General features: G+C 32.6%; 1 protein-coding gene across 1 annotated transcript in view; it reads right to left on the bottom strand.

Annotated features, from left to right (window-relative positions):
* Positions 1 to 10,000, bottom strand: part of LOC119573414 — a 64,874-nt gene that overhangs the window by 6,248 nt on the left and 48,626 nt on the right. The window lies entirely within an intron of this gene.

The following is a 10,000-nucleotide window of genomic DNA, read 5'->3' as shown; positions in this document are numbered from 1 at the left end:
TGTGGCGTCTTAATTTTTTTCTCCTTTTTATCCCGAAAAGAGAGAAGAGAGAGAAAGAGAGAGAGAGAGGAGAGTGTGTGTGTGTGTGTGTGTGTGAGAGAGAGAGAGAGAAAGAGACAGAGAGAGAGAGAGAGGGAGAGAGGGAAACTGAAAACCAAACATTGTTTCCGTAGATGTAGTTTGCACACTAAGGCATAACTGTTTAGTCTACTGTTTTATAAGTTTACGGTAACTTAAGCTACTCAGCTACAAGAAGGCTATATTAGACTGCATATAGCTATATTACATATTGATAACATGGAGCACTATCAACTCATTCTCGAATTTGGGATTACAATAAACTTACGGATATCAATATTGTTGACAGTAAACATTTTCATCAATCAAAGCCATAGAGGAAAGGGATTTTTTTCTGAGGAATTAATATTAAGAAATAAAATATACTCAAATGATTCATTATCGGAAAACAAGCCTTGAATATCCACTATCGATCCGTGTCAACTCAATGAACAACAAGGAATCAAACAATCAAACAAAAAATAAACAGTAACAATAAACCGAATTCTAGTGAAGCGAAGAAAGAGAAAACCAAAATCAAAAACAAACAAAGAAATTGAAAAACAAAGATAAAAATCGATTTCAAACAAATATAAAAATCGATTTCAAACAAAGATAGAAATCGATTTCAAACAAAGATAAAAATCGATTTCAAACAAAGGTAAAAATCGATTTCAAATAAAGAAACAAAGGGGAAAGAGAGAGAGAGAAAAAAAGGGAATAAGAACTTCGACAGTAGATAAATTAGGTTGCCATGACACCTAAGAAATGGTTTGTTCCCGAACTTCATCTTTCATCCACTCGAAGACACTAACTTGAAGAAAATCATTACTGCCAAAATGAGGACATCCATCATAGTGTCCAATCATCTTTTTTTTTCTCTCTCTTTTTTCTTGTTTTTGTAGATATTGTGGGATAGTGTTAGATATTCTGATAATAAGGAATTATTGAGGGGGAGAAATATCGTCAGTTATTTCAATAGATTCGTATGTAAATAGGGGAAAGAAAGTGTTCGTATGTTGTTTACATCTTCGTTATTATTTTGGTATTATTATTGTTATATTAAATAAAATTTAATGGTGTATTTATTTTTATCATCAGCTTTACCATCAGTGTTATTATTGTTATCATTTTAATCTTAACACTTTCTTCTAACAGTTATCATCGTTACATTAATACTGTTATGATAACAGCAAAACATACTGGCTGCAAAATATTGATCATTGAGCATAGTTTGTTTGCAACAAAATGGATTTCAAAGTATTTATCAATAATTGCATTTCGAGACTCAAAGTTTCAGATTTTCATACGCCACTGGTTTCCACAGCCTTTCACATTTCTCGTCATCTACGGTTACTTCCACACCCTTTCATAGGCCATTTATTTATTTATATATTTATTTGCGTTTTTAATTATACTCTTGTTCTATTTTTCACTTTACTACTAATTTTGACATGATTATTTTCACTGACTTTCGCGGTTGTCCATCACTCCTCATGGCTAATTTATCAGCCTTTCATAGTTCATAGTTTTCACTGCTATTTTCACAAGCCTTTCAAGAATTCCCAAACTTTGGCTACGGCTATTTTCACACCCCTAGATGATTTCGGTTCTTGTTCACGAAGATCTTGACAGACTTTCGCATTTAAGAAAAAGTTCTTGTTCACGACTCTTTTCACAACCTTACCGTTCCAGTGATTATATTCATAGGCTTTCACAATTCCAAATCAGTCTGTCTAGTTTATTTTAAGAGTCTTTCACAACTTCAGATCTGTCTTTTTTTCACCCACTGCGCATGCGTTAGCTGCGTTCTGTTGGGCATTTCGTAGCGGTACGAAGCTCACAATTTCAACGGAATGGCCTGTATTGCGAAACTGTATTTTTGTGGTGCGCATAAACACTAAAGTCCCGAGAGGTGGTGCGCCTAGCAGACAACGCGTATTTTCTTTACAAACAACTAATGTAGAATGCCAAGGAATATTTTTCGGTATAGATTCTGCCATATGAACTTTTAAGATCAATTGAAACCTAGTGGGTACTTCTTGACTGGTATTTGACGGCATATTCAGCTAAGCAAAGGATGTTAAACGTGAAGAAACATGAGAGCATGATTCCTGACTTGTAAGCCTATCTGCTGGACTATTAGTGGATAATATGATATGTAGAGATAAAAAAGACGACTGTTATAAATACTAGCATGAATAGAAGCCATAGTAGATGTGTTTAAATACAAAAATTCAAAACTCAAAAAGCTCGTGTGGGTCAATAATATCCTTTCAGCGTCACCGTAGGCGCTACATACCATTCCGTGCGTATGTATTCTTTGTAGCGCACAAAAGTATTCCGTAATTTCCAACGAAACGCAAGGCTGGTTTGTAAGTATGATAATCCTTACGTTAGTATTGTAACTACTGTCAAGAAACATTTTACTATCAGCGTTATGAGTATTATTATCATTATTATTATTATAATTGTTGATGTTGCATCTGATTTTAATGTTGTCGTCATCACCATTCTCATTATCATTGTCATGCTAGTTCATAGTTCATTATTATTATTATTATTATCATCATCATCATCATCATCATCATCATCATCATCATCATCATCATCATCATCATCATCATCATCATCATCATCATCATTCATCATCATCATCATCATCATCATCCTCATCTTCATCTTTCATCATCATCATCGATTCATCATCATCATTCTCATCATCATCATCATCGACTTCATCATACATATCATCATCATCAATCAATATCATCAGATCATCATCATCATCATATGTCATATATCAAGTCATCATCAATCTCATCATCGATAGATGATCAAATCATCATCAAGTCAAATGCATCATCGAATGCATATCAATATCATCATCGAGATCATCATGATCATCAGCATCATCAGAGCAAAACATCATCACATAAATCATCATTTTCATCATTATCCTCCTCCTCCTCCTACTTCCTATTACTACAATCATTATTATTGGTAGTATCTTTATTCTTATTCTTATTTTCATCCCTCTTATCAATATTATCATTAATGTTGTTATACCATTATCATAATTATTATTTTTATTATTCTTTATTATTAATATCATCTTTAATGTTATATTGTTGTTGTTGTTGTTGTTGTTGCTATTATTGTTGTTGTTATTGTTGTTTTATTATTACTAGTACTGCATTATAATCATTGCTGTTATTAATAATATTATTATTATCAATATTATTATCATCACTATCACTATCATTAGGAGGAGGAAAACCAAGAGACAGAGAGACAAAGAGAGACATGAAATAGAAAATCAGAGAGAGAGAGAGAGAGAGAGAGAGAGAGAGAGAGAGAGAGAGAGAGAGAGAGAGAGAGAGAGAGAGAGAGAGAGAGAGAGAGAGAGAGGGAGAGAGAAAGAGAGACAAACAGACAGACGACAGACAGACAAACAGACAGAGACAGACACAGGGAGAAGTAACGATCCAAGTTTAGTCTTCCTTTATATGCAGTGATGCTTGATAGTGAACAAGAGACATCAGTGAAGTCAAGATTAGTGATGTCCCGGTGGTGATGTCTGTGATACAGTATGATACAATGATCGAGTGTTCTTGCTGATCTGTGGCTTCCTTCCCGGTCTTAATGCGCGGTGGTCGGTAACCTTGCGGTTGTTGTGTGTGTGTGTGTGTGTGTGTGTGTGTGTGTGTGTGTGTGTGTGTGCGTGTGTGTGTGGGCGTGTGTGTGTGTGTGTTATGTGTCTGCAGTGGTGCAGAAAGTTTATGAATATTTTTCCGAGTGCAGCTGGATATTTTTAGTATAGATGGTAGATTTCCCTTACTGTTTTTGACACCTTCAAAATAAAAAATCTATCCATCGTCCGACCGACCAACCAATTCGCTCTCTCTTATTGTCTGTCTGTCTGTCTGTCTCTCTCTCTCTCTCTCTCTTTCTGTCTGTCTGTCTGTCTGTCTGTCTTCTTTCTCTCTCTCTCTCTCTCTCTTTCTCTCTCACTCTCTTTCTCCCTCCCTCCCTCCTTCTCTCCCTTTCCTTCCTCTCTCTCTTTCTTTAACTCTCTCTCTCTTTCTTTGTCTCAGTCTGTCTGTCTCAGTCTCTCTCTCTCTCTCTCTCTCTCTCTCTCTCTCTCTCTCTCTCTCTCTCTCTCTCTCTCTCTCCCTCCCTCCCTCCCTACCTCTCTCGTAGACATAGATGCTACCTTACAAAAAGGAATGCTTCAGATCCTTAGTAACATTTAATGTCTATGTCGACCTTCATTAGCATTTATGAACATGATTCCACTCAAGGAGATTGTTCTGAAATCGAAGCTAACTGCATATATTGGATCAAACTTACATTTTCGTTTTCTAGGGTTAATTGCACGCATTGCATTTGCAACACAGCCCAGTTGAATATATATATATATATATATATATATATATATATATATATATATATATATATATATATATATATATATATATATATATATATATATATATAGTGTGTGTGTGTGTGTGATGTGTGTGTGTGTGTGTGTGTGTGTCTATATGTATGTATTTATATGCAAAGATATAATAGAAGTAATTTTAGAAAATTAATATGTTTACACACAATATATAGAGACGCAAACAATATTGCTGTCCCCTACATTTAGGGGCAAGAAGGGGATTCTGTTAGCTGTCTGAATTTATAAAAAAGCAACTTAATTTCAGTCGCTGCCGCCAGAAGGGAGAGGATTTTCTATTACAATTTCATGAAGTAATTCTAGCATGAGGCTGTTGCGTTCTTATTAAGTTTTATATGAAGTTAAACGTGAACTTAAATCTAATCAAATGCACTAACGCATTTATAGTGCAAAACAAACTTCAACATTTTCTCTCATCAGAGAAGAAATATGTGAAAATGAAAATGCGATCTCAAGATTTTAGAAAAAAAATGGAGAGAAGTTATATTTAAAAAAAAATTATACTGTCATAATATTGTCTTAAAAATGAATTTATACAAATTCAATGGCCGGTACATAATACAGATTCAGCTAAATCGAAAAAAAATATATATAAATAGTATAAAAAATCACTTTTCGGTCATAGCTTCCTATTTGATCTAAGTCACTCGCTACGACAAGCTATAAAGTCATATATTGATTATAAGAAATAAACATGATAACACATCATAAAGAGTTTAACTATTAATTATTCCAATTATTCCAGACAGGTGTCATGTTTATTGCGTCATGTGTTGCGTCATAAGAGAGGGAACACAACCCGCCAATGGTAACACTGATTTTAAAGGTATGCTTTGTAAATTGCATTTCCATCAATATTTCGTATCTTGTAGTGGTATGTCGTAATTATATCGCATTTGATATGTTGTATTTGCTCTGGTATTACCTCGTGACCGCCTCGGATACATAGCATTAACATTGGTAGTATTAAAAAATCTGAAGAATAGTCTTTATTCTCCTTATACTATTTCCGTCTTTATTATGAGGCGCAGAACTAGGCCTGTAAGGTACTTTATGAAGGGTTTGGGTATATAACCAACTTCAAGATATTTTGAACAACAAGTAGAGATTTTTCCCGGGAGAAAGAAATCTATACTGCCTCCTGTGTTTAGGTTTCGCTGTTGTGAAAGAGAGTCTATTATATGCAAAATGGGATGGCCTTTGTTGTCGGAAAATTAACGCATATATTAATAAGAGATGGAAGAAAAATGTCATATGCTGTAAACTATCACGAGCAGTCTAGTTTAATATTGCTAAAGATTTTATAGTGTTCTTGTTGTCCAGACTTTGTCACTACAGATTGTACTAAGAAAGTACCATATGATGAAAATTACTGTAAAGTTATCAACTTAACCCAGTTCATTATTTCATCAAATTCATATAAAAATATATTGCTTCTGTGAATATCTATAATGAATTAAACGATGAAATTAGGGCTTTTACTTTTATACGTGTCGCCTTTTCTATTTGCGACTTCAAAGGTTAAATGCATTAGATAATTCACTTATTTTTTTCTCTATTTTATCAATTATATACAGTCATTAAACAGAGTTCGAAGTACCTCATCGGTAGCCACTTTCAAACGCTGTTTTGAAAACCAGGCATTTACAGGAAAAAGCATGTAAAGTTACCGGGTATTTTTTTTCAGACATGTCCTTAAAATTCAATCAGGTATACCAGCGAAGTATGCAGTTCTTAGAGTATATATATATATATATATATATATATATATATATATATAAAATATATAATATAATATATATATATATATATATATATACATATATATCATATATATATATATATATATATATATATATATATATATATCTATATATATATATATATATATATATACACACACACACATACACATTTGTGTGTGTATGTGTATGTGTGTGTGTGCATGTAGGGTATGTATGTATGTAGTCTGTATGTATGTGTTTTATTATATATATATTAATAATATATTATATATATATATATATAAATTATATACTATACATATATTATATATATTAAATATATAATATAATTATATATATATATTATATATATATAACAACAATATGTAGTATTTTAACCTATACACATATATGCACATACATACATATATACTTTGCGTATATATATGTTATATATATATATATATATATATATTATATATATAATATATTATATATAATATATATAAAATATATATATATATAAATCATACACACACACATACACACACACACATACACACACACACGCACACACACAAACACACACACACACATATATATAATATATTATATGTATATATATATATTTATATATATATAATATAATATATATTTTAAATATATATATATATATATATATATTTTATATATATATAATACACCCCACACACACACCACAAACACACACACACACATACACAAAGTGTGTGTGTATGCATGTGTGTGCGTTAATCAATATCTATTATGTATGTATGTATGCATGTATATTTTATATAGATATATATATATATAAAATTTTATATAATATATATATATTATATATATATATAGTATGAAATTAATATAGACATATATATATATGATTATTTTAATATATATATATAATATATATATTTATATATATATATATTTATATATATATTTTATATGTTATATATATTGTGTGTGTGTGTGTTTGTGTGGTCGTGTGTGTGTGTGTGTGTGTGTGTGTGTGTGTGTGTGTGTGTGGGGTTTTGGGGTCCTGTTTCTGTGTGTTAATACATAAATCCATACATACATACATACAACATATCATATATAATTATATAATATATATATATTTTATATTATATATAATATATAAAACATATATATATATGAAGCAATGTGCCATTGCGTTGTCCCGTACATCACTCGCAGGCACATGCGACTGTTCCGCACGTTAGTTATGATCTGTTTCGGACAGACATCTTTCACAGCCGACGTATGTGTTATGAATCGTATTTGTTTTAGAATCTTGATGAATGTCAATGTATGAATGTCCCTTCATCACGAGTATTTACACAGGAAATCCCCATTGGATAATTTATTCCCCGGTACCGACAAGGGACCTTAGAATACATTTCGCTTTTCATCACAGCAGCCAATTCATACGGACGAGAATTCCCGCTGCACTCTCGTCGCGGTGATTCCTGAATTGCCGTCCTACATTATGCCTCTTGCAACACGGCCTCATTGCAATATAGCCTTCTGCATTGTGTTATCTGCAGCGCCGTCTCTCGCTTCCATACTGCAAGAGGTGATTCCCTCTCATACTTTCATACAACATGCCCTCCTTCATTAGCGCCTCACGAGGGAGTCACGCCATATCAAAATGATTGCCAATATTCTCTCGGTATACACTATACGAGGTCGCCAGGGGAAGCATTATCATATCTCATGTATTCTGTTCGAGTTCTTGCTTCCTTTCGCCGGCTGGTCTTACACACATACAGTACACACGCACGCACGTACGCGCGCACGCATGCACACACGCACGCAGCACACACACGCACTCACTCACTCACTCACTCACTCACACACACACACACACACACACACACACACACACACACACACACACACACACACACACACACACACTCAAACACTCACACACATACACACACACACGCACACACATACACACACACACACACACACACACACACACACACACTCACACACACTCACACGCAATATTAATTTTATTGCCATTGTTGCCGCCGGGAACAAGATGAAGGGAACAGCGTGTATGCAATAATTATGTAATAATGATTAAAACGGAAACTGAAATTCACTTATTCAGGACATGGATCCCGTTGAATTGAAAGAAGCGGAAAATCGAAATTTCAAGGAAAAATATTTCAAGATATTTCAAGGTGGAGATTTAGGGATGGAGATTTGGCTGTTACTCTGTCTGTCTGTCTTTCTATCTGTTCGTCTGTCTGTCTTTCTGTCTATTTGTCTCTCTCTCTCTCTTTGTCTCTCTTTCTCTCTTTCTTCTTCCTGACTCTCCCCTCCCCCTCTCTCTCTATGTTTCCTTCCCTCTCTTCCTATTCCCCCTTCATAATAAATGAAAAAATAAAAACAAATCGACAGTCTATACTACAATATATAACTCAGTGATAGATAAAATAAATAATAATAATAATAATAATAATAATAATAATAATAATAATAATAATAATAATAATAATAATAATAAGCACCGGAATCTCTTAACATAATCGAACTCTCACGAAACCAGCTCGTCTTGTAAGCCAACCCTTCTTCACAATACCTATTTTTTCTTTCTTTACATCTTATCTCTTTTTCTCTTTCTCTCGAACATTCTGAAGAGCAAAACGGACAAAAAAATAAATAATTAGAAATAAAAAAAATAATAAAAAGAAAAACAAAAAACAAAAAGAGAAGAAAATCGACGAGGAAATCCCGTCTGACTTCCTGTATTAATCAAGGCCTCGCGAGCTTCAGAAGATTCCGTTCCGAAGCTTCGGGACATGAAATGAATCTTGTCTCAAACGATACCCTTGGCGACTGACACTCGAGCGGGTGTTGCCGAGCGAGCGAGATTCGGTGCGAAGAGAACTCTTGTTGTTTATTCTCTTTATCGTTTTTATTGTTATCATTATTTTATTATCATTAATATTATCATCTCTCTTGTTATTATAATAGTAATGATAATAACAGTAATTATAATAATAAGAATAAGATAAGAATAATAACAATAAAAATTATTATTATCATTATTATTATTATTATTATTATTATTATTATTATTATTATTATTATTTATTACTGTTATCATAGGTATTATTTTTATTACCATTATTAATATTATCATTATCGTTATTATCTTATTATTTTCTATTCTTCTTCTTCTTCTTCTTCTTTTATTATTATTATTATTATTATTATTATTATTATTATTATTATTATTATCATTACTACTGCTACTACTACTATTACTATCATCATCCTAATCATCATCATCATCATCATCATCATCATCATCATCATCATCATCATCATCATCATCATCATCATCATCATCATCATCATCATCATCATCATTATTATTGCTTTCATTATTATTTCTATTACTATTAATATTAGTACTGTTATTACTAATATTGTTATCGTTATTGTTTTTATCAACATTGCTATAAAATGATAATAATAACAGTCCGTAAGTAAAACTTGTGGTACCCAAGGGTCGTGATTCTTGTAAAGGAAATTGTTAGTATTCAGTCTACATTTTATATTAAGAGAGAGAGAGAGAGAGAGACTGAGAGTGAGAGTGAGAGAGAGAGAGAGAGAGCGAGAGAGAGAGAGATAGAGAAAAAAGAGAGAGAGAGAGAAAGAGAGGAAGAGAGAGAGAGATAGAAAGAGAGAGAGAGAGAGAGAGAAA

The sequence above is a fragment of the Penaeus monodon genome, chromosome 5, assembly GCF_015228065.2.
Source record: "Penaeus monodon isolate SGIC_2016 chromosome 5, NSTDA_Pmon_1, whole genome shotgun sequence".
In the NCBI taxonomy this organism is placed as follows: Eukaryota; Metazoa; Arthropoda; class Malacostraca; order Decapoda; family Penaeidae; genus Penaeus; species Penaeus monodon.
Note: the sequence above shows the minus strand (reverse complement) of the source record. Positions and strands in the feature narration are given on the sequence as shown.